Source organism: Acromyrmex echinatior, chromosome 2, assembly GCF_024713525.1.
Source record: "Acromyrmex echinatior isolate Ae372 chromosome 2, ASM2471352v2, whole genome shotgun sequence".
NCBI lineage: Eukaryota > Metazoa > Arthropoda > Insecta > Hymenoptera > Formicidae > Acromyrmex > Acromyrmex echinatior.
In genome coordinates, this window is record NC_141853.1 from 11,029,678 (window position 1) to 11,054,553 (window position 24,876).

The following is a 24,876-nucleotide window of genomic DNA, read 5'->3' on the forward strand; positions in this document are numbered from 1 at the left end:
ACTACTTCGATTTTCTTCCAAAAATAAATTGCAGCGATCTTGCGCGAAAGCAAAACCTCTCTCTTCGCTCTTACATAATTATCGCTATGTTTAAATAATTGAATCACAAATCGAGGCTGCAGTGAGAACTCTAGCAGCGAGCGTTAATGCTTTATTTAGCGAAAATGGAAGTTTATCTTCGCTTCAAAATATCGACTGACTCCCCCCCTCTTTCTCTCTCTAATTGTATAGTCAATTATTCTCGCTATCCTTTTCACATCAACTGCAAAATGAGATTTTAATGAAACAATCTCGATTATATCAAAGAGTTAACGAAACTAGAAGTGCATCTTCCGTTTGCAAAACCATATAATTGCAAGTAATGATTTCCCTCATTAATTTTGACGTACTGGAGTAATAATGAATTGTATGTATATATCTTATTCCGCAAATACGACATTTTGCGACGTAAATCGAGCTTTTCGGCCATACTTTCTCGTCTCTTTCGTCGCAAATATATATTATCGAGAAGTCCCCTTCTTTTTTCCCCTGGGATGCATGCGGTAAACGCGACGTTCTCGCGTCCCGTGGCTTCGTCTCATCGTCGTCGTCGTCGTCGTCGTCGTCGTCGTCGTAAATAAAATGGACGCGGAGACCGGCGTGCTGATCGTGCGGTACCTTGAATAAGTTAGAAGGGCTCGTTCGCGCGCGCTCGATCGATACCCCCGCGGGCTTGAAAGCCCGAAATGTCGACGACGCGCGTCGCGTCGCATCGCGTCGCGTCACATTGCATTGGCTGCTCGCTCGCTCGTTCGCTCGTTCGTTCGTTCATTCGTTCCTTCATTCGTCTGGCGAGAACGTTCTCTTCGAATGGACGGACCGAATGGATCCGGTCTTAAAAGCACGAAACGCTCTCTGGAAGCCACTCAGCGTGATTTCTCTGGGCAAACCAGTTTCGCGCAGACTGGCCGAGCGATGCGACGCCGTCTTCTCCCTCGGATTCCGTTGGTGCCGGAGTTTCTCGGGCCCGGGGAGGAAAAAAGAAGCGTTTTGGCAGCCGAACGAGCGAGCGGTCAGCCTCGTCCCAAATATCAGGCGGCGCGGCGGGGCGGGTCGATAACGCGAGACGCTTCGTTCCCGTTCGTTGTTGCCAATGCAATCGTCCGTTCGACCATCCGTTTCGGTCGTGCGGTATTTAATGCAGGAAAGGGAATATATACGGGTCGCTTCCCCGGTTGGAAAATATTTCAATGTTCGCTTCCAGCGGAAATGACGAAGTTGTATATAAGCGCTAAGTACGTTCTCGCGGTGATCGAAATTAATATACGCGAGGTATAAACAGCGGAAAATTCGTACGTTAATCTCATAATATTAATTTCCAGTAAGATACAATACAACGATATCGAAATATATCGATGTAGTGATTTTAAATGACTTGGAATAGTTTCTTTTAAGAGAAAGAATCTTTAAAGTTGTAAAATGTTTTCTTTCCCGAGTTAATCCATCACTTAAAACATTGAAAAGCACAATATATGTGGCTACAGTTACTTTGTTCTAATACTGCAGATAGTTGGATAACAATAATAAATCTCTCTATGAAAAGATGAGAGTCACGAATACGATGAGCCATAAACACATGATTACGATACCAGTTGATGCAACACAGGGTTATTATGACATACTTACATTACAGTAATAATATAGTTACGATCACTTTTTACAGTGATAAGTAAAAGGAAATTCGCTTTTGTCGGTAGTATAAATTACTGCGATTAAATACAATTTAATTATAATGCAAACCGTGTATCAAATACGAACAAATTTGTAACGACGATCGATTTCCCCCTTTATACATGTTGGTTCGGCGAGTTTATCCGTATTGCATCTGGGATCAAAATCCGCGGAGAAAAATTAATGAATGGTATATACGTATTCACGCGCGGAATTAAATTCAATTTTCATCAATATCCGCACGAGTGAATTATGTGAAACGAAAATATAATTTTATTAACAGTAACACTTTTCATCGTGTACCAAAGAAGAATTATACGATATTAACGAAAATGATTGAATCAAAGTCAAATTTTTCTCGATAGTCCTTAATCCAGAAATGTATACGATAAAAAATATTTCATATTTGTGTGGATTGTGAAACGATCCACTCAAGTTAATTCACTTCTTGTTAAAAAAAAACTTTTCTGTTGAATATTTTAACATATTCGAATTAAATATGTGTTAATTTAATGTGATTATATTATTTATAGTTTGTGTTAAATTACTCAACATAATGTTTTTTAATGTCAAAATAATACAATTTATGAATAAGTAAATAAATAATATAAAAATATGTTTTAAAATGTAAATTCTAAGATAAACCGTATTAATTTAACATATCATAAATATTAATTTCACAAAGAATGCTTTCATGATTTGTTTACAAACTGTGTTAATATTACCTTTTTTGTATGTATCTTCTTAAATAATATTTGTGTTATCTTTTAATATTCATCTTGTGTTAAATTAATGTACATAAATTTGAGTGGACCGTTTGGGACATGTAAAATATGTGTTAAACTTAACACAATTTTTCAATGGTATTTTTGAATTTTTATCAGATATACAAATAGATATATATATATATATATATAAATGATATTTTGACGTTTTTTTTATTTACTATTCTCGCTACGCCGAAGATATCGTCGAAAATCGATCGCAGAGCCTCGGAGCAGTGAGAAGGCCTGGCTAACGAGAGCCAGGAAACTCGTGGCAAGAAAATGAGCGAACGTAACAGCAAGAAAACAGGTTGGGAATATCGCACGGTCTGACAGGGGGCTTTACAGCCGTGCGGTGCTGCTGATTACGGGCGCGATCTGGCAGCGCGCGGTGCATCTCGTAATCGCGATGCACCGCCAGTTTTTGCGACGCGTCTAACGCGCGAGCGGAACGGTGGCACGATTTCACGCGCATGCAAGAACGTGCGTACCGTACGTAGCTGTTACTCCAATACATACGAGGTATTCCAACGGGCCTGAGAAAACCTCGACCGATGCACGATGGAAACGATAGCCCTCTCTGAACTGAATAAAAATGTCAATAAAATATCAACAAAGGTTCGATGTGAACAGCTTATCACGCACAATTAGGGAGAATGTAAATGAGCTATTTGCAGACCTTCAAGGATGAAACCGAAGTAAAGCAGATAGAAAAAAAAAAGGTCTTGTTTACATTCAATTTTCTGAGAGCACGTTTCACAAACTCAAATTTATAGCCTATTTATTAAATTTACATAAGGATTGTCTTACATAAGGAATGGTAACATTATGAAACGATGGAAGACGAATTTTTGCAAGGATGTGGTCGAATTTGAATTCACTGAAGGTGCTTTATAAAGTTCGTTGGGTGTAACGTTATTGCGGAGCAATCTGGTTATGCCGGATTCTCCGGCAATGGCCTCTCGAATCTTCCACGCGGAAGCAAAGCATCGCAAGACTTTATATTACGCCGAAACACGGCCGCATAAAAGTTTCGCGCCGCTGCTCGCCGCTTTACTGCTCATACCCTGCAACGCTCATCTGCGGACGCCACTTTCAATTCTGATAACAGGGGAATGGCGTGCTTACATCCGCAAAATGCAATGCTACCACCTTTTAGTGTACATTGCGCGATATCAAACATTGTTTGAGATGACTACTTTTAAAACGATTAACGTAGATATAAAATTCATTGTACGTTTTTCTTTTGATATCCGTTTTATCCGCGTAACGCGTATTAGAGGAAAGGATATAAATTTGCTCAATGTTGTTACGCATTAAATCTATATAAGCATATTTTTAAGCATTTTTTATTTAATTAAATAAATATAATAATGAGTCTAGAATTAAATTAATGGATCTAATTTTAAAATTGAAAAATCTACTTTTATAAATATAACAGTCATTTGTGAAAGTAGCAGTTAAAAAATTCTAAATTTTACGTTCAAAAATTACAAAAGAATATAAAGATTCTCTTTGACTATATATTATTTTATTGTACAGTAAAATAATGTTTCATGGAGTAATTAACTTATTTATTTCAGTGGTTTCTTTTATACAGCTAGAATATATATGGCATAGGAAATATTAAATTGGAATATTATGCTATTTTTCATCAAAAATATATATTAAATATTTCTAAAAAGAGAATCCTATAAAAACATATTTCCTGAAAATATTTACTTTATTATAAAATGTGTTGATTAAAGTATGGATGCAATGCACAAATTGGATGTACCGTTATTCATAAAGTCTATAAAGGCGCCAACTGTTCGATATATTTTCGAGATATTTATTCGTTTCGAACGACTTTACCTGGCGAAACTCGATTTTGTTGTTGCGAATGATCCTTATAGGGCGGACACACTATTCACAAGGACTCGTCGTGTCGAGAGATGTTCGCGAAGCGTAACGAGAAGTCGTCGGAGCGAGTCGCCCTGTCTTCTTGTAAGAAAAAGAAGAAAGGAAAGGATGGAAATCCGCCACTTCCGTCCAATCGTATCGTTACGAGCTCTTGCGTTCGCGGACGGAGTGAAACTTCTTGTTACTCAATCAGTATGCAAAGAGCGTTTAACGAAGAAGCGCGCTGATTTTTGCATCACGCCGCACTGACACTTATCGATTATGGAAACTGATTCGTTGCGAAATTCGTTGCGATTCGATTCGACGAGTTTCGAGAACGAAATTTCGATGCGTGAGCAAATTTTTCATTGTCGTTAAAGTCAACTCCCGATTTCTTTAACTGAACATGTATTCGATACTCGCTCGAGGCTAGGCTCATCAATCTTAGATACTCGCATAATTGATTTATCGCGCCGAGTCATTATTTCTATTATTAAACGTTATTGTCAAAAGAGTCTCGCCTGCGCGAGAAAAACGAACGTGGCCGAAGAAGCCGCTCATTTATCGCGAGCTGCCGCATTTTAGATTTTATCACCGTAATTACAGATCCTCCTTCGGCCGGTATTTACCGCGCTTTTTAGGGCCAGTAGTAAACGAGTAAATAAAACTTTTATGGCCATATCTGGCGGCACCTGCACACACGGCAGACTCGCAGCGACGAATAACCGAAGATTCTACGTACGTGCGTGCATGCGTGCGTGCATGCGTGCGTGCGTGCATACGCGCGATGACGCCAGTAACGCGTACGTGTCTCGCACTGCGAACGAATCGAATGGCGTAAAACTCGATTCCGTTACCTGCCTATCCTCTCTCTTTCTCTCTCGTTCTGATCCGCTCTTCTCCTCCCCCCCTTCCCTCTCCCCACGCGTATCCCTCCTCTTTTCGTGGACACGCGGCGGATATACAGAGGCGTACAAACGTACATACGCACGCATATACAGAGATACCCGCAGAAACGTCGCCGTGCCACGATGACATTCGTTCGGCATCATTTCATGAATAAAGCCCGATTTAGCTACGAATTGTGAATTCATTTCGAATAATAAAATTAAAATGTGATGTGCTTTATTCTAGAATCGTTACTTTTAAATTTGACGTCTAAATTTGAGTCTAAATTAGCAGATTCTGTATATGCTATGAAATATTTATCCAATATTTTTTTTAAATATTGCAGACACATATTTCAGAATTGTGGTTATAATCTTACCTACTTGGAGAGAGATAATAGAATTTTTTAATTTGATCGCATATTCTGTGAAAAATATTAAATGCATAATTTTTAAAAATAAATATAATATTTTCGTTAAACATTAAAATATATTGATACTTAATCATAATTTTAACGTTGTATGCCTAAACTGTTAACACAGCATTAACGTTGGAAGATAAACGTTATGTTCCTAATGAGTCTTTTGTCTGCGATGGTGATTTATCAAAATGATTACGTTGAAATAATGATTAGTTGGTTAGGTGCACAGTTGCGCTGAACTTGATCTAATTTGCCTAAGACATTGACGTATACATACCACACGTTTTGATACCAGCGAATGCGATCGCGTATATCGGATAGTTTGACAACCGCTGTAAGTTCATTATCCTCCTGTCACCGGTGATCTGACCGAGATAACAAAATTGTGTCGAGAACGTGGCAGTCGAGCCTCTAATGATCGATTATGTACGGTTAACGGAGCGATTTTACATCATTATTATAGATATAAGTCTCATTTATTTATTTATTTTTTTTTTCGTGCTCAAATCGTTTTCGATTTCATCGAAAAGGGAGAAGAAACGTTTTACGCGCCATTGAAATTTTTACCGCAAATTTTCATAATGACGATAGAGAAAGGTCTCTTTTGCTCGATTATCCACGATCAGATTAGGCTTTAATAAACCACGAGCACATTTTGTCTTTGTTGCTGAAGATTGATTTACAGGAATCCCATAACACAGAAATCGCTTTTCAATGACGTTCACTTTAACGAACGTCCCGTATGTAATTTTCTTCGAAATGCTCTCACATCACGGAAACTCGATCTCGATCGGGACGATTTACACGGTCCGCCTCTATGAAGATAGCCGGACGTTGTAACATCAGGCATATGACTACTTATTATAATTTATTACGCGCGCATTTACATAATAAAACATAAAATTATAAAATACACATAATAAAGACGCGCGTTCTTGTGCTTATTTGATTGCTGCAGAAAAAGAGATAAGACAGAATTAGCAATTTTCAGACTTAAATATTCAACAGTAAAAACCATATCGTATTTAATTTATCGCGCTTTTGTTTTATTAACATTTTACTGCGAATTATTCGAAAATTTAAAAAATTATATGCGATAATGAGGAAAAGTATATATTTTCATACGTATCAAGATGGAAAATTTACATCGTATTCTCGTGCAAGACTGTACAAATGAAATTGCGTAGAATAAATCGAAAATGAAGTTAAAAATTCCATCACTCTGCCCCACTTTCACTCGCTCCAACTTACTTTTCTAATTCGCAGCTAGCGATTGTTCCGAATCGCTATGCTTTCTTTGAAACGTGAGTCTTTAGCTTCAATTCGATCGGATCTGCGTGCCTCGGAATTAAACCAAAATAGATACGCGAAGGCTCCGTGTCAGCTGCGACGAAGAATGAATTTAGCCGCGCTTATGCACAAGCGACGTAAAACGACAGAGCGGCCGCGAGGTTCGCCGAACGTACACGGAAATATCTCGTGTCTGTTCGTAATATCTATTACAAGTGTCGTACGTGTACATAATTCTTCTGAAACGCACTCGTGTCACGGAAACTCGGAATTAACCTGGATAACGGCGAGCAAATTCACAAGTCCCGACACCGACATCGATGCCGACGTCGACGCCAACGCCAACGCCGACGCCGACGCCGACGCCGACGCCGACGCCGACACCGACGCCGACGTCGACATCGACGCCGACGCCGCCGTCTGTCCAATCCGGATAATGAAACCGCGTATGTGCGGAATATCATAGCACGGCTCTTCGATTATTACATCGGGCGAATTCCAAATTTCTCGTACATATCTCCCGTCCGACGCATCGAAAACTCACCTCCCCAGTACTCTAGCATTCACCCGTACGTATCGACCCGACCGCATTCGCTGTGCAATACTGTGCATACGTCATCGCACACCGTCGCGAAATGATTGCGCGCGGGGGCAACCCTCTCGTTACGCGCTAAAATCGTTGCGGTAAATGTGCACGAGGCGCGACGTTAAAATCACATGAGATGCAAACTGCAGCAGGGAAGCGTTAGTCCGTAAACGTATAGAAATACCCGCGCTGTCACTGTCAATAATTACAGAATTACGGACTGACTTTGTCATTTTTTACAACTACAACGATGCGAACTAGTGTTTCTCCGGAGATCGCAGTTATTACCAGTATTCCAGTAATGCCAGTTATTACCTCTTTGTAGGACTCTTTTTTTAAAAAATTGAATTTGGCTCTCCCGTGTCGAAGAGATTTCTTTTCAAAACCTATGAAAAATGAACGCGCATTTAAAAAATCATTAAAATTTTAAGCGGTTAGCTGGAAATTTTTTTCATCGGAGATTCATTCAAATTCAGCCGGAATCTTCTACTAAAAATCGGAGAGGTGGCAACCGTAATACATATCTATTTTTTTCTTTTTTTCTCGACGTAACATGATAATTCTACCGAGACTTATCTCTTATACGAAAAAGACAATTTTGTTGAAACATCTAAAAATTAAATGAGATAGATCTGAAAATAATATTATTGGACTACTAAAATAATTATGTAAAACGCTGAAATGAGTTGTCAAAACTTTTTTTGCGGCGTTATCGTCAATACTTAAGCGTTCTACATATAATTATTTTGATAATCTAACAAAATTATTTTCAGATGTGTATCTATATAGCTAAATTTTTAGATACTTCAGCAAAACTATTCTTTACGTGTATTGTTGTACGAAGCGCTAAAACGATCACGTTCGACGTGGCCTTATATCTTGCGAGCATTTCCTCTCGCTACTGCGAAACTGAACGCGAGAGGAATTTATTGACATATCACGGTGCGCGTATGTTACGTAACTTGATGTATGTATTACCGATACATATACGGAGTGTCCTGCCGCACTGATGTCTTTTTAACCATTTACGTGAAAGAACAAATCTCGACGAAATGTCGAGACGCTAACAATAAGACAAATATTTATTCAACGCAAATATTTATTTAACACAAATATTTGTGTTGAATAGAGAAGAGTCTAAAGGATTAAGTTTTAAAAGTGTTTTCTCGTAACTCGTTTTTCGGTCAACTTCAAAAAGCTTTAGTGCTGAGATAAATATTTAATAATACACAAGATATTTGACAGTGATATTTAGTAGCAAAAAATTCGCAACGAACAAGGAACGAAAAATCGTTAAAATCGCGCTCGGAATACACGATTTTAAACACGCTGTTAAAATTTAACCCTAAAACGCTCTGTATGATTTACAACCGTTGCATTTTCGAACGGGTGTGCAATATTCGGACGATGTAAGCGAACGGTGCAGCGATGAATTATGAAAGTGATTAGTTATGCTCGTCACAGATGCTACCTCGGATAGATAAAGAGCGGTCTCGCTTCCCTCCATTCACGCACACGAGCTTTCACAGATGCACAATTCGATTTTCACGTAACCGCTGGGATCAATAGCGAGTCACACAACTGAGATCTCTTACTTATATAAACTGCATTATGACGCAGAAATATCGTTTGCGCTTTCGCGATGTTTCATCGTCAAATTCGAACAACAGAGAACAACGTTCCTTACGATCCACATATTTTACTATTAAAATTATCACGAGTTAGCTTTCAGCTTACAATTGTTGGCAAAACTGTGGAAATCAATTAGAAATCGTATGGTTTTTTTTTTTTTTTTTTTTTTTAGTTAAAATGAATTTCTATAGGATTTCAGAACAAAGTGAACAAAATACAGTTTGTTTTTTGAAATTAATAATGTAGATTTTGCTATTCCGGGAGTTATGTTTCGGGTCAGAAATTTACGGAATTAAAATTCGACCCCTTTTGAATTATAACAAATATTTGCGATAACAAATTGAAAAGTATTTATGTAGATTTTGTAAGATAGTTGCAGTGTTACTCTCGGAGCTCTTATGCATGTGTACGTAGATGTGTATATGTCACATCCACTGGCGATTTTTAGACACTCCCTTTATAAAGACAGCGGGATTAACGAGATTAAGTGCAACGCGCATTCGCTGTAAAATAGGAGGATCAACGTGCACCATATTGCACCACGACACGGAAACCGGCGTAAATACCACGTGGCTTGAGAACCCGGCACGCGGTAAACGGACTTTCCCGGCCGCGCGTACGTGTGCGTGTGTGTTGTGTACCTGCTGCACACGCATAGCGTACGCGCCAACATAAAACTACATACGAAGCTGAATCTACATACGAATTCGCGGCATGTTTTCCGGGAGAGTTATCTCAATTTATCTCACGGTATTGCGTTATAATACCTGCTTTTCTATCGCAAATTCAACTCGCTTGACAGATTCTCGAGGACGATCGACTTGCCGAGAATTATTGAAGGTTCGAGTTCCTGCAATAGCTTGCGATGCAGCGAAATCATGGTAATGTCTTTTCCTCGTACGTGTTAAATCCGTCATTTCATAACGACGTGCTATGCCAAGCTATATATGCAAAACTAATGGATTCACTCTGGCGTCGCATAATAGCTATAGATAACTTTAATCGTATCGCGTTAAGTAATATAGAACTGAGTGACATTTGATAGGATTTTCGTAATAGCGCAGATTTATTTTGGCTTTCATGCTTCCAATTTCCGCGCTATTGTATCCTCGGTATAAATATTATTTAATCTCATATTTGCATAACGCGATTATAAGTAAAGTTTGTACTTACGCTAAATATGGAATTCGTACTGACAAATTTACTCCGTGAATTTGGATCGAGGATACATTTTATTTCGCCGATAAGTAAATGTTCACGATTGATGTTTCGTATAATGGAAAGTACTGAAGAAAATGCGAATATTCGATTCGATGGTGATTTTTGAGATACCGCGGACCAACCGAATGCGTCATCGACCGATGTTTCTTCGAACGATGAGAAAGATTATTGCGAAAACAAACGCACGGGCGTTCTCAAGTCCTTCGAAATGATTGAAGCTTTCATTCTTAGCTCGCTCCTAAATCAACCTACAGTTAAATCCAACACAGCGTCAGACTTTTCCGTAGCATTTCCGCATTATATGCTGGCCTTTCTTACTATCTTTTTCTCTTTTATGTTGCAACGATATAGTCGTAAAAGATAGAGAAAATTCCAAATCCTTATTGAGCTTGTAGAGTGAATAGTTTGTAAGAACGTGACTTCGATAGAAGCTGATGCATTTTTACATACAATAGAACGACAAAGAGCTAAAACGTTCGTCAATCTAAATCAAGATGTCGAAATACAGACGTTGTATTATCTATAATCTTAAATGCCAAAGCATTCTGTAATCGTCGTAAAAAATAAGATAAGATGACGAAATAAATGACGTTAAGCACTTCGTCTCATTCTTACTTTCGTGTTTCGTCGTTTCTACGTCTTTACCGCAACGCGATATTATCACGAGCTGAAAAAAACCGAGAGAACGCATAAAAGACGAGAACATCGTCGTTGCAATTTGCAATGCGGTGTAGCGAACGACAGTTGCATTCAACCGCGGCCGTTCGCTAAGCAGCTGCCTCCCTTTCGAGAAAATCGTAACGCGAGGAGGTAAAACCGGGAGGACGGTGGCAGATGTAAACGGGAGAAGCTTTTACCTTTAATGGATTCGCCCGGGGGCCAACGGGATCTTCGGGGTTGAAAATACTTCGGCGGTAACGAAGTTTCGTAACGAGCGGCAACGGTACGCGATACTACGCGAGGGGGAAGGAATCCACTCTGCATCCCAATTTAAATTCCAATTGCAGGCGCGATCGGACTAAAATCAAGTGCCGACGCCTGTCGGGACGCTTGGCGGCGAGTTTTCGCGAATTTCGCGAACCGCGCTGTTGTTTCGTTCGCGCACGTAAAGGACGGTTTTGTTAAAATATCTAAAAATTTATACACTGCACTGAGGAAAAAAGTTGCTCTTTCAAAAAAATATTAGTTTGATTCGACTAAATGCAGCGGTTAATCTTACGAGTTGTTGAACAAATATTTATTAATTTAAACAAATAATATGTTGACATGACTCACCTGTAATTAAAACTTAAATATATAAATACTTGAATTAAATAATCACTAGGAACTAAACGCACTTAGTCAAGGTAAGAATTTTTTTCTCAGTGTAGATATATGTTTAAAAATAATTTTGTCAGATAATTAATGAAAATAATTACGTAGGAATCAAGCATGAAGAGCAATGCTGCAAAAAGACTCGACAAAGTCATTTTCAAATATGTATATCTAAATTTTTAGACATTTCAGCAAAACCGTCCTTTTCGTGCGTAAATTTTTCACTATCTTAATCTCAATAGTTTAAAAATGCCTATTTTGGAATTACAAATTATAAATATAAGGAAGTAGATAAATAAGATAAAAACATACGTAATTCTTCTCCGAGACACTATATTATTTTGATTCTCATTAAAATACAAAAAGTGATATTTTATTAAATTTTTATTAAAATATAAACGAATTAATATACTTACACTCTACTCATTTTTTACATTTTTCCTTCCGAAAACACTGAATTTTCTCAAAAACTCGTTTGCTTTACGTTCCACAAGTTAATCTTTTGAGAAAGTTTCGCGAGAAACTGACTTAATCAGAAAATTGAACAAGTTTTAAGGTCGTACTTATAATCGTCGTTATCGTTATGAAAATTCCACGGGAATCGTGGGCAATTAGAAAATATAGCGATAACTTCTATTTCGCTAGAAGCCATTTTTAAACTCAAAGTGTTGTACTCACTTTTCACAAGAGTGAGAGGCGCGATCGGGATAAACATCTCTTAAATCTCTTTCGCGGAATATCGTTTTAATCGTGACATTCAGCACTATATCAATTTTCAATGACCCACTCTTGTGTGGGTTGTCGATGTTAATATTCAGCGATTCGATATATAAAAGATTGACTTTCAATTTTTCAATCAATACGAAGTGTCAGTTTAATTTGAAGCGCTCGTAAAGATTTCTGTTTTTGTTTCATTGCTCTATATTGCTAATATTTCAAACTAAAATACTCTATACGGACAGAGAAGACACGCGAAGGAAAAGTTTTTCCAACGTAGTTTGCAAAAGGTAGAAAAAGTTGGTTGAAATCGGCGCCGTGTTTCCCGTATTCCCGCTATCCGTAATATTCGTGCTATTCACCGTTCGCAACGTGCTCGCATCCGCTCTCACTGATTATTCGAATATTCGAAGCACCCAAAGCGTTAAATATTTCCGACAGGATTTGCTCGATACACAGGGTATCCTACTGAAAGTATTTTAATGACAGATTCTTTGGCGTATTTCGAGTGAATTCTTCGTTGAGAATTCTCAACGGGACCTTGTCATTTTTAAGCGTTAAATATTTCAATGAGTGCTAAATTGCATTTTTATTTAAGTTCGCTCGAGACTAATCTTCGGCTGTTCTTAATTAATTTAAATACGATTTTAATTGTATAATTCGCTAGTTCTGAATTTAATTTTAAGTTTCATAGAATTTTTTAATCAAAAATCAATTCCAAATTCGTCAAATGTCATCAAAGAATTTTCCGGTGTGTCACCCTGCAACACATAGCGCGCGTGATCGCAACGCGGTGTTCATCGCAGCAGTCAATACGTCGGAAAACGCAAACGCGCATTGCAAGAATAACACATAACATATCTATGCCCGTGTCGGCCTATACTGCATCACTGCGCGTTATCCAATTTGAAATAACGAAGGCACGAAATTCTACGCTGCGCGTTCATTGCATTCCGAAATACGCTTATAGCTAAAAACACACAATGCGTAACGCGAAAAGACTTTTGCGCGCACCAAAAATGTTTATTGTAGTTCCAGTTGTAAGCCAATCTCCTTCGTTTATTTACAGACGATCATAACGTAACAATTCGTGGTTAACTATAATTAGATGGAATTGATAGTTGAACAAAAATTTCATAATTTCCCCTCCCCGATTTCAATGATATTTTTAAAAATTTTCGTATTTTCGTCCTGATTTGGATGAAAAAAAAAAACCGCTAAATATTTTGTTAAGAGATCAATTTAACGTAGCAATGTAATAAAAATTATAGTAAAAGATTTTTATATCTTTTAGAAAGTTTGCAAAATTCCCTGACTTTTCCCCGATTTCTCAGACCTCCAGTTTTGTGACAACCCTGAATAGGTATACATATATATCGTATGCACGTGTATAAATATCTAAAACTCACACGTAATATTTATAGAAGAGGATTATTGGAGTTTGTCTTTCAATAAAGTCGCATCGAAGTTTTTTCGATATTCAGTTTACGTAGGTAATCCCCGAGATTCTTGAGATGCGAGAATCGGAAATGCATAAAAAAAAAAAGACGAATGAAATTTTATCTCGTTCGACCAGTGAGGGATCAAAGAAAAACGAGACTTCTGCGTCCTGCGCACCGGGTGTGTCACCTGCACGTCGATCTACGTTCAGTTTAATGGAACGTTTTCGCGAGCATAAGACGAGCGTGTAATAAATGCGCGAACGGTTTCTCAGTCCTTCCTCCTCTCCTTTCACGTCTCACCGCTTTCATGTACGTCCATCGACACGCACACTTGCATCACGCACACGTACGCGACACACGTGCGTTCGCGCTGACACGCACCGCCGCCGGTACGTTAAGAGACGCAGAGACGAGAAATCGCCTGCAACTGGATTCCACTAGCCGGCCGACAGGCCGCAAAACTTGGCCGAGACTCAAAAGAATCGCGTCCTCTTTCTCTCTCTATCTTGCTTCGCTTTTCTCTTCTTTCCTCCCTGTTCTTACACCCATTGCTCTCGCTTCCTTCTCCCATCGCTGTGTGGCTTCGCGTTCTACGCATCACCGAATTGCGGTTTGTACGACCTCGCTATGGACGAAGAGAAAGATGGAGAAAGAGGAAGGAAGAAAAAAAAAAAAGAAATTCGTTTGTATATTAGTATTCCGACATTTTGATAGTTTAAGAGCATACGTTATACGATATAAAGTCAATATTAATCGCTGTAATATTAATTTTAAGACTTCAGAAAATTTCGCATCGATCGGCATATTTACATTTCTCCCGCTAGTACATTTGTATTTTTACAGTTTTGAATAAACGTAATTATTGTCTAGATATTTGCTATTTAAGTAAATTCAGATGATGGTAAAAGTTTGATATCAAAATATTTAGATGCGCGAGTTTGTGTAAATCGATATAATTAGCACAAGTCTCTCAGGTTTCATAGAACTCAGCGATTACTGGGATAATTTGTCGCGCTCATTGCGCGGAACGTTAAATATACTTTGTATTTGATATTCTACGCGAAAGTTGCCGTACGTCACGGATGTACATAATTCTTAAGAGTGCACTCGACATATTTAATATAGCAGGATTTAACGTGTCGGAACTATCGCCGAATATACATCAGCATCGGAAGTTATAAAGCCCACGTATTTTAGACTGACAGATCTAGAATCTCCTTACATAACGGTATAGGTTATTAATATGAAAAATTAATTCTTTAATCAAGACTAGTATATGTGTACAGTACATAACGAATCACTGTCTACGTTATAATAGCGATCATACATAATACTTTTTAATTCCAAATATGAATATTCGCTGTGTTTAAATAAATAACTTGTAAAAATAAGTCGTAAAAAATTGCTAAAGTTACGATGAACCTTTAAGTAAGAAGGTGGGGTTAGAACACCTCTAACAAATTTTATGAGATAGTGGAAGATATAAACAATGAACTTTAAGACAATCTTCTGGGCAATATTTATTTTCTTTTTTCAGAGTAAGATTTTTAAGCTATGCGTGGAGTGTTATTTTCATCTATATCTATTTAATGATCAAAGAAAAACGAGATTGCATAAAAAAAAAATAATTACGTTTCAATTTTATCGTCAAATATAACCGAAGCCGCATTCTCTATCATCACTGAATAAAATTTAACAAGTGTATGATGTAATAAATGCTTAAGAAGATATTTATTCTGGTCGATAATGATCGCTACAAGATACTGTCGCTTCATCGATATACACAGTTTATCGATATAAAATCGATTATAATTAAACGGTTACTCGGTTGATCACTAATAAGAAGCAAATTAAACGCTATAATGGATTACATTAGCCAAACGTTGCAGGTATTTGTCTGTAATGTACGATCTTTAATTAGACTCTCGGTAAAAATAATCAAAATTTATACGGCGCTCGTGCTAAAAGCTCGAAAGTTAATATCATCGCGCGGGCGACGGAAAAATGCGACGCGATAACTCGCGGGCGTTTCGCGTCATTTCCAGGTCGTTCAAAGCCCACGTATAAACGCGCTCGGTCCGTCTGGCTCGGTTTGGCCTAGCCAGAGCTCGGATCGGCTCCGGCTTGGCACAGTTGAATCCAGAATTCGTCTATATAGCGCATAGCTCCGGCCACGCAAGCCGAGAAGGCAGAAAATTATCTCTCGAAACCTCTCGATCGTTCTTTCTTCTTGTCTCACGTCTCTCCGCGTACCGGTATCCTCCCTCCTCCGTCTCTAACGTCGCCGCTATCCGTACCCTTCCTCTCTCTCATACGTTCTTTCCGTCTATTCCCTCCTCGTCTCTCTTCACCGCGCTCCGCGCTCCGCGCTCTTTCTCGACCGTCGTCCGGGTTCCATCGTTTTCGCGTGTGTACGTGGGCAAGGCGCTCGATATTTCAGGCCGTCGCCCACGAGAAACGCAGTTCCTGGGGGCGTGTTCCACCACACTACCATGGACGACAGCGGCGGTGGCGGCGGCGGCGGCGACGGACTAAACCCGGCGTTACCTCGCCGTCCGTTTACACCAAGAACGCGAGAGAAGAAACCGAGAGCTCTGGCATAATTTCCGGCGGAGACGCCGGCGCGAGCAACGGCGAGCGCGCCTCTTTCGCTCGCCACGAATTCCCGAGCGAGTCAACCAACGGAATCGAGACATCGTCACGCGGTCCAGCGGACGCGAGTAATCGAAATTTCGTTGAACTAGGATTGGAGCCGATGTAATTTCGACGAGTTCAATTCTCTACGCTCTCTGCCAGGTAGCGAAAAATGGATCGTTTTATGCCAATCGTCGCGCCTCCGCTATTGCGAGTAGACGCGGTGATGATGTTTTAAGTGCCAATACCATCGAAATCTCTCTTTAAGCTGATCGAAATTATATTGGTCTCAATGCCTCTTCCGGATTTTTAGTTTTCCCTGGATGGAATCGCGGGAAATTTTAAGGCAATTTTCTAAAATCAATGAAATCATTGCGCGAAACATTGCGCGAAAAAAGCATTTTAAAGGAAACAATGTCTGAAAAAAAGAATGCTAAATAGCAGAGTGTACAGTGGAAGGAGGATTTACATTTGTTCTTTCATATAAAAGTTTACCTCAGTTTCAAACTGTGTGGTACATCAAAGACATATAATCACCTGATTATTTTATAAAATCAATAAGACTGCAATTATCGTTTATGCAAACACGAATGTTGTTTTTCGTAATATTATATTTCAATAAAAATGTATGTTTTTAAATATTCTCACGCGTAAAAAGATAGGGAAATATGTCTGAAAATACGTCTTGTCCAAAATTCAAGAAAAAAACTTCAGTCAACTGATATTTTTGGATAAATCGATATTCAAATAGATTCGAGAGTTACTGATGTCATAATAGATAAACTACGTTAATGCACAAGCAGCTAAGGTTTGTGTTCGGAGTTGAGATGGTGGATTCGGATGGTTCGAAGTAAATCGGTGAAGTACTTCAACGAGATTAAGCGATTCAATATTCGCTCGATCGAGCGGAACTAACTGCTCTGTTATGTGCATTATGACAAGCATATTGTTAATGCGATGTGATTTATCATCCTATTTATGCACTTTAAAGATTCAAGGATTAAAGACAAACAAAAGTAAAGATACATGAAAAGAATGATTTTGCTGAAGTGTTTAAAATTTAGTTAGATATAGATCTGAAAATCATTTTGTTGGACTATCAAAATAATTATGTAGGGACATAAGCGTGGTAAACAAAAAGTTTTGACATTTTAATAACTTATCATTAATTTCACAATCCTATTACATATTTGGATGGTCTAACAAAATTACGTTTAGATCTGTAATATCTAGATAAATTTCTAGATAAATTATTACAGCAAAATCGTTCTATCCGTGTAGAAAATATTTAAAAAATATGAACCATTTCTTTCTAAGCGACAATGTCTTTAAGATTAATACATTTAAGATGCATTTAGTGTACATAAAGTAAAAATAACGTTTGCCCACGTAAAGAAGATCGATATTGTTATTTCTATTTCACCACGTCATTTCCCCTTATCGAAGGATATTCATTTTAGCCATTTTGAAACTCGAGAGTGTAACTATTGAAGTCAATGCGCAAGTTACTCCCGATTGAGAAACTTTGAACTCAATTCGCCCCGTCATTATGAAGTACTTGTCCACCTCCGATGTGAGAAGCGCGAAGGGGATTAACGCTCGAGAATGCATCGCCACGTGGTGGCACGTAGTAAATGCACCGCACGCGCGGCGTGTCACCAATTAACCCTTTATGGCCTAAATTTCTGTACACGTTGTCCCGCCATACTCGGACACAAGTATAAATTTCGCACGACCACCGGCTGTGAAATTTTCTTTATACTCGCGCACGTGTTCCACGACAAAACGCAACGTTTTACGGAACATGGTGGTAGATTTATTTAGTGTCGCGGTGAAACAGTGAATCAAGTTATAAAACATTATTCTAAAAAGTAAATCTGTAAATTCACTGAATCTGTAAAATTCACTGAAACTGCAGCAAGACAAGGAGAAGCGAGAACTTTTTATGAAGGATAATGTTCGTCATAATATTGTCGATATGGCTTTCGAAATAGGTGTGTAAAAAAAAAAAAGTCAGCGATATAAATTATCATTACAGTTTACGAACTCGTCGCGCAATAAAAGTAACGTTTCAATTAACATGAAATTAAGCTGCGCGAAAGCGGACTTTTGTTATCAATGCACATCGATAAAAGTTTAATATTTCTATATTATACGTCTCAGTAAGTGGCACGTGCTCTGGCTGGTTTCGCGACCGTCGTCATATATGTAGTTGAAAGTTAATGTGATCCTGCTCTGAGATAGAACATCCGTTTTAATCGGCTCAACTTGCTATTTCATTTTTCTCAATTACGGCGAAACGAGATATTTAATTACGACGAGAGGAAGACATGTATTTTATTCTTCTACACGGTGCGCAAATTATATCAGTGCTGTGTAAGTTAATTCTTTTAAGTCCTATTAGAAAAAGGAACAAATGTCACGCACGACCACTATATTTCTCTAATCTTTAAAACCCAGATTTTTTTTTTTGCCTATGTCAATAAATCATCATTTATATTTCTAACACGTGAAATGGAATTTATGGTTGTCGCATCTTGCGACATATCGTGCTTGTATTGAGAAATCTTGTGAGTCACAGGCTTGGCACGAGCAATGGTTCATTCCGGATATTCCCAAAAGCGAATCCAAGTCGTCGATGATACATTTCGCGTCGCATCGATGGGATACGATAATACTCGCGAGGTCTGAATTTTTAAAACTATTCACCGGCGCGAGAAGTTCTGACCGAGTGCTCTGACCGGACAAAGAGCAAGAACAATAAAATTTGCATAGATGTCGGTGAAATAAAAACGCAGAACGAAAGCTGTAAATCAAACGTGTCCAACGGCAGCGAAACGCTATATCGTCTATTATCGAGATATATCTCTTCTCACCCTGCACTGACGCGATTCTAGCAGCGGCAAGAATTCTATCGTTCTCTTAAATTAATGGCGTGTCACCCACGGCTTTGTTATGCGATCTCGTCTCAAGCGATTTCCGAAAGAACAAAGCTATCGATCTTGGAGTAATCAGAATCAAGATAAGCAAGAAAATAACTCGTATCGGCGCATTTGTACCTCTCGTATCGGTGTTTACATAATGCGTAGCAATGCAGTGTAGTATATTGATACGGAAAAAGAGTACACAGAGAATAAAAAGCAAAATTTATCTTTCCTGTTTAAATTTCTGCCCCGGTAAATTTGCTTTAAAATACAAAGAGAAAACAGGATATGTGCTTACTGAAGTTTAGATATAAAGACTATAAAGTGTTTATAAATTCTCTCGTAAACGTAAAAGAATTAAGCACATAATGATAAGAGAAAGTAAAGACGAAAAAAGTTCGATACGTATCCGTTTTCTCTTTACACGAAAGAGTACTGCGATAAAGTAAAGCCAGAGTTTACGTTACTTCCACAAACTCTTGCGTTTTTCTCAAGATGAGAAAATGCGGGCTTTACACCGCTATTCTTCAGTAACAGTTCGCGCATTTCCATACGGAAACTCCGAGAGACCTCCTGGAACGGCATCGAGATTGAGGAACGAAAATGTGCGCGATCATCGCTACCACGCGTGAGAAAATTCACGTCCTCTGTTCACCTGGCGGAATAACGTTCACACGTATAGCTCAGGTACACTGCGACGCGCGACGACGCGTGGCCTACATATCGCGTCGAATGTGAGTTTTGTAATACGCGATTTGACGCGGCGCGAGCAGAAAGCGTGGGTGGCTTCGATCATCGTCGGCGTTGAGTCACTCGCAACGACGAGTTCCCATAGCCCACCGCCACCGCCAACGCCGTTGCAACGTGCAAGGTGCCGTGCATGCGCAAGCTGCAATCAGCGAGCACGTATCTCCGTGTGCAGTAAGAGACAGAATTGTCCGTTGACGTCATCCTCGACGATTTATTCGATCCGCGCCCGAAGTTCGACACGCCTGTCGCTGCGCACAAAGTGTCTCCGGAACGAATCGCGTGAATCTTATCAGGAAACACGAATCTAAAAGTGAGATCACTGACAGCATAATTAAAACGATAATACCGAGAAATTTGAACGACAAGCTGGGCTTCTTACTGATAAGTAAGAATGAATCTGTATGGTAAGGATTATATAAACAACTGTATAAGGTGTACTTGTATAAGTCTAACAAAATCTATTATGAGAGCTCTGCTTTCGAGAAACTATTATCGGAATTATAACGAGAATTAAAATTTGAGCAGTTACAATGCTGTTAGCGGGTGTACACTCTTCAAAGGCAAAAGAATTAAAAAATTCATAGCTTTAGTATATACGTGTTTCGCGTCGCGTCAACTATTTCCAAAATGACTAAATTGCATGATTCGCGTTGATGCACATACTCGAAATATAAAAAGATGTGAAAGTGCCCGGAGATGTTTCATCAGCTAGTAGTTTTTTAAAAGATTTTTCACCAACTACTTTACTGTATGTTTTATATATCCTACAAAAAAGAGGGGGAGAGAGAGAGAGAGAGAGAATTGCTACATAACAAAATTTCCTATTGTAAGAAAACTTTAACTTTTTAAATCGATGCACGTGTATGAAAACCTCGCGGACTTGCAAGTGCAATATTATATCTATCAAAAATGTATTTGTACAATCATATTTTTTTTTCCGTCCCGATACATAATTCCAATTATGCCAAATAATATGTACGTAACGAGACTTTTTAAATTAGCATGCTTCTGTTGAAATCTTGTTTTTATGTATATAAAATTTGTACAATCTTTTTTTCTTTTTTAAATATGTTACGTACAATAAATTATATTTTATTTTTAAATATGTTTTAAGTTTCAATCATATTTTATAGATATATACGTACGCACAAATAATACTCTCCGTGCAAAATTATTTCAATAAAAATTATTTCAATAAAACTAATAATTTCTCGTGATGAACAATAAAATTATGTTTATATAATAACGTTTGCAAACATTCATCACTCATGGAACGAACCGCACTTTCGATACGCACGTCAGATAGAGTTTGACTGTATCATCACGATGTGAATTTTACGTCACGTCGGATGCCACTCGTTTCGTAGAAAACACTACTACGATAGATACTCCAATATCCACGTTATCAGTCCGAAAACTATTGTATCGATAACAAGCGAATTTTACAAGCGAACCAGGTATTGCTCGATTGTGAATTTGAAAGATTCGAAATTGTCACAATATGATCGAATCGACATTAGTTCTATTTAATCTAGAAAAAGTATTTAATAGTCAATTGTATATCGTAAATTTTAATAATTTCTATTAGTAAGAATCGGTGTTGCGACAACTTTGCCCTTGAGATCAAACGCACAATAAAGGATGAAATGTCAATTGTTATCGAATAGTTTAATTTTCATTTTACTTTCATCAATAGCCAGAAGCAATTTAAAATTTGAATTTTCCTCGACTTTTATGTCATTTTTTGGAATTTCTAGAAGCTTTAAGTTAAACAAAGCAATCGAAATTGTCATACAGAAATAAACACCCTAAAAATACTATCAATTTTCGTTACTTTCGTCATGCAGATCGTCGACAGAATAAAACAGCGCTGCAACAACTATATAGGTCCGATTCGATTGAATATACCGTTGGCTCGAAAGCCACTACCGATAACGTGTCCACCATAACCCCACCCCTCAAAATCCACAAAATTCCGGAATCCGGTCTGCCACGCACAGGATGAAACGCAGAGAAGAACGAGGATAATAAAAAGCCTCTGGTTCCACAGCTTCACGTAGTCATCGTCACGAAAAAATCGGTACAAAGATTTTACAATGCTCGAACTTTGCACGAAAAAATATCATATGAAACAACGCAAATATACGTATGTCATTTTACTTATCATTCATATGAAAAATTTGCTTTTTTTTTTTAAATGAATTACTCTTTTATATTTTTCATGTTTCAGTAACATCATATGATACTTTACTCATAATAATCGTATTTCGCATGTCATTTATACGTCGTTTCAATTCACTGAGAGAGAATATTTCTCGTATTTTTCATTATTACACTCTTTTTTTCAGATTATACATGGTCAGAAAATAGATTAAAAGCGATCGCAGAGTGCAATCGTCAATTATGTCATTTCAATCTATAAACTTCTTACACCTTAATGTCCATACTTTGACAAATCGCATTTATGATCGTATAAATAATTTACGAAGAGCGCGGATTATATTTTTTCACGTACCTATTTTCTATCTCAAGTCCCATCGCGACATATCCATCGGTGCAACAAGATCGATGTCAGCGCTGATCCTGTAATCGTTACTCGACTTCGCCTGCAAAAGAAAGAAGAATCGAAGGTAAGAACTGGAAGGTATGACGCGTAATCGTTGCGGTATAGTAATTGCGATGATAATGATGACGGTATACATCATGCGAAAATATGATCATACGGATGATGCGATTGCGTCGCGTCGCGTCGTTGGAATATGTGTCATATTATCGTGCAATTAAGATTTCTGCAAAAAAATCGAGACGGAGAGACAGAACAGAGATAATGATATGCTTATAACGTTTGCATAAATTAGTTTCTAAATGCGGAACGTTCAATAATAATATAATCCTCTTTAATATTTAATTGCTTGTACATGAGAGACGCCGTATCCAGATGTTTACTCGTTTCGTTTGCCTTCGTTCTGCTTCCATGATGGTAATACGGAAACATTCTATGTATCCCATTTTCCTAAATCAAGATTACGTTCGCACATCCATATAATTATTTACTTATACAATTATACTAAATTGAAATGCAACTGCTTTTGCGCGTCGAAAGTGCTAAGCGAATACTGATGTTAGTTCGTTTCGTGCCGGTGGTTAAAGGTTACAAATATTTTGTAATACACACGCGAGCATATAAATTACGCTCGACGTTATCTGCGACATATTATGCAAATTATCAAGTAGATAGTTGGAAAAGTAGAATTAAAATTCTTGTTAAAAGAAGAAAGCGCTCGTTATTTTATTACGTCGCTTTTGTGTGAATTTCTAAAAATATAATATTTCTAAAATTACAGTAAGCGAGATATTTATTTTTATTATATTTTTCTTAACGATCTATAAATTCTTGATGATACGTTACTTGATTTGATACATATATTGTTACGAAATTAAAATACATTGTTAAAATATTCATAATTCGTGTATAAATAAAACGAGCTACGCGCTAATAATAGTTGAACTGCTTAACGAGTCGTGATGATTTTATATTTCGGTCGTGCGATCAATTTTCGTATCTCGTTCGCGATCGACCGTTCGGAGCTCGGCACCGACGTTTGATAAAATTTCCCGCAAAATATAAGGAGCAGGTCGATCGATTCGAAATCACTGGTGTTACAAAGCGGGAACCTCGCCCTAGCCGAAGGGCGTTCTCGGCACAGACGGACGACAGTACAAAGCGGCCGCGCGCACACGTCTCTTTTTCCTGCGAATATCGGAGAGATCTACGCACGCTTTCCTCTCTAGAAACCGTTCTCGATATCGCATCTCGCTACCACCCTACCTCGTGGAAACGCGTAAAATTCCAGACCTCTGTTCCAAGTATACGCATCACAAAATACGATGATATCGCCGAGATCAACGGTAACACAGATGTCCGTAATCGACGATCGAGAAGAGTGTAAAGCGTATAAAAAAAAAAAAAAGAGATCATCGAGGGTTACATATTATCCATTATCTCTAATCTCTACCACTAATCTTGCCAGATTCTAAATCGTCTGTTAATAAATATCGAAATCTCTCCGGCTTCCTCCCCTCTTTGTAGATTTAAAGAACAATAATGGGACTTATTTGGATCTTTCAAATCAAATTATCCTCTGTTTCTATCCTCGAGTTTTGAAGACTTTTGATCGCGGGGAGATAAAATATAGTGAGCATAAATGAGTAACGAGATGATGTAAATAGTGAGCGAAACAATGGTAATTAATTTTTTCGATTACACATCCTTTTCTTCTTTTGCCTTTTTTCGAATTCGTTCGCGGATTTTGATTATTTCTCTTTCGTAAAACATTTCGAGAAACGAATCGAGGACGATTTCTATTCTCTCCTATTCTGTTCTATTATATTGCTTCTAAATTGCTGTCCTCTCGCGCATCCTTTCTCCGTATTCCCTCACCCCTTTCGCATTCTCTCGCACGCATACACACGCGACATACGATCGGACAAAAGATAATCGCGGAGCTGCCTGTCGTGTTTCCACCGCGCACGGCTTTCGGGTGTGCTGGTTGCCCGAAGGGGGTGACGCTGGGCGTCGCGAGGTAGTGGTAGGACAGGGAGGAAGGGAAAGGGGCGAGGGCCGCAACGGGGACGGCAGTCGGAAGAGAGAAGAGACCGAGAGCACAGAGTCGCGCAAAGCGAAGAGGAGTCGGTCGGTTGG

At 38.4% G+C, this 24,876-nt stretch overlaps 1 protein-coding gene and 1 long non-coding RNA gene across 14 annotated transcripts in view; one reads left to right on the top strand and one right to left on the bottom strand.

Moving 5' to 3' along the window:
• Positions 1-24,876, bottom strand: part of LOC105148652 (bromodomain adjacent to zinc finger domain protein 2B) — a 158,960-nt gene that overhangs the window by 79,896 nt on the left and 54,188 nt on the right. For all 12 annotated transcript variants that reach the window (XM_087402861.1, XM_087402863.1, XM_087402866.1 and 9 more), the window contains exon 2: positions 22,690-22,780. The gene's annotated coding sequence lies outside the window, so the exon portion shown is untranslated. The remainder of the gene's footprint in view (positions 1-22,689; positions 22,781-24,876) is intronic.
• On the top strand, positions 19,459-22,665 carry LOC147910485 (uncharacterized). Of its 2 annotated transcripts, XR_015544103.1 has the most exons (3): positions 19,459-20,578; positions 22,022-22,254; positions 22,523-22,665. It is a non-coding gene; the product is annotated as an uncharacterized LOC147910485 (long non-coding RNA). The 2 variants fall into 2 exon arrangements; XR_015544102.1 differs by having other exon boundaries at positions 22,022-22,665.